Source organism: Cyprinodon variegatus, unplaced genomic scaffold, assembly GCF_000732505.1.
Source record: "Cyprinodon variegatus isolate N-32 unplaced genomic scaffold, C_variegatus-1.0 Scaffold2313, whole genome shotgun sequence".
Lineage (NCBI taxonomy): Eukaryota > Metazoa > Chordata > Actinopteri > Cyprinodontiformes > Cyprinodontidae > Cyprinodon > Cyprinodon variegatus.
The window spans coordinates 1-1,338 of record NW_015152766.1 but is presented as its reverse complement, the minus strand read 5'-3'; positions in this window follow the sequence as shown (position 1 = coordinate 1,338).

Below are 1,338 nucleotides of genomic sequence, written 5' to 3'. Positions count from 1 at the left end.
CGCCTAAATGCATTAAAACTGAACTTCTCCTTTAAGCTGGAGGTCATTTTGATGCATGAAAACAAAAAGGAGGAGAAAGCAACCTGCTGCTCTGCTGCTTTTCCAAGAAGAGGGAAGGAAAGTCTGAGAGACAGAAACCTGGTTTCCTCTGACAATAGATCACTGATTACAGGATTGATATTTCTATTTACACCTTGGAATCATTCTAACAATCTTCTAAAGGACCAAATCAGTCCCATGTCTTTTTCAGTCTGTAATTATCCTTTAAAAACATCCAATCCAGTCTCTGAGAGAGAAATGCCATTTAAATGTGAACACCAGCTGCTCCAATGAGCTCAGTGTGGAACAGGTGAGGAACAGAATCCAGATGAGGCGCAGGACACCTCCTCATAGAAGAAAGGTCAGTTAAACTGAGCAGACACTATGTGATATTTTTAATCGTTTCTCACAGCTACAGCTCAAACTGTACAACAAAACTGCAGGGTTAAAAAGTTCACAGCTGATGATGTATGATCTCACTCTGTGCGGCCCAACGCTCTGATGCAATCTTACCACAGCCTGCTGAATTTCAGACATGTTTTATTTTCTCCTGACCTTATTATTCCTGATGGTGGTCATGAGAGTTTTGTCGTACAGTTTGAACTGTAGCTGCGTGCAACGATTGAAAATATCGCTCAGTATATGCAGTTAATAGACACAGTCTGAACCAGGAACACCACGAGACGACGAGGTTAAGACAAATATAAGACTGCCACAGGGAACAAACAGGAACTTAAAGACATGCAGGGGTAATTACAGAACTATGGACAGCTGGAATAAATGAAGGAGGGAGAAACCAATCAGAGGGAGAACTGGCAAAACGAAGAAACACAGAACATGGACCATGATAGTTTCTCTGCTAGATTAGATAATTTCCTCTATTTTCCTTCATTGATGTTGAAAAATGCTGAGGAAACCTTTTTCTTTCTCTCTGCCTCTTCTGGAGCTGCTGTGTTTGTGGCAGAAGGTTAAATAGAAACGGTCCAATGATGCTAAAGAGTTGATGTTGCTGAAAACTGCTGCTGGTTTCTGTCAACATTTCTTGATCTTCTCTGCTTTGGGAATCAGATCCTGACAGTGAACAGATACTGAACACAAAACAGAGATGAACAAAGATGCTGTCTGACAATTGAACAAGGTTCTGGTTCTGAGGACGGATCAGATCATTTAGCATCTGATCAAGTGAAGGAAGAGACCTTCTAATGATAAAACCTCCTGATGTTCCAGATGGTTTGGTTCCAACTAAATCAGCCTTTTTCCTTCAGTTGTCTTTTCTTCTGTGTTTCAGCAGATGTTGGT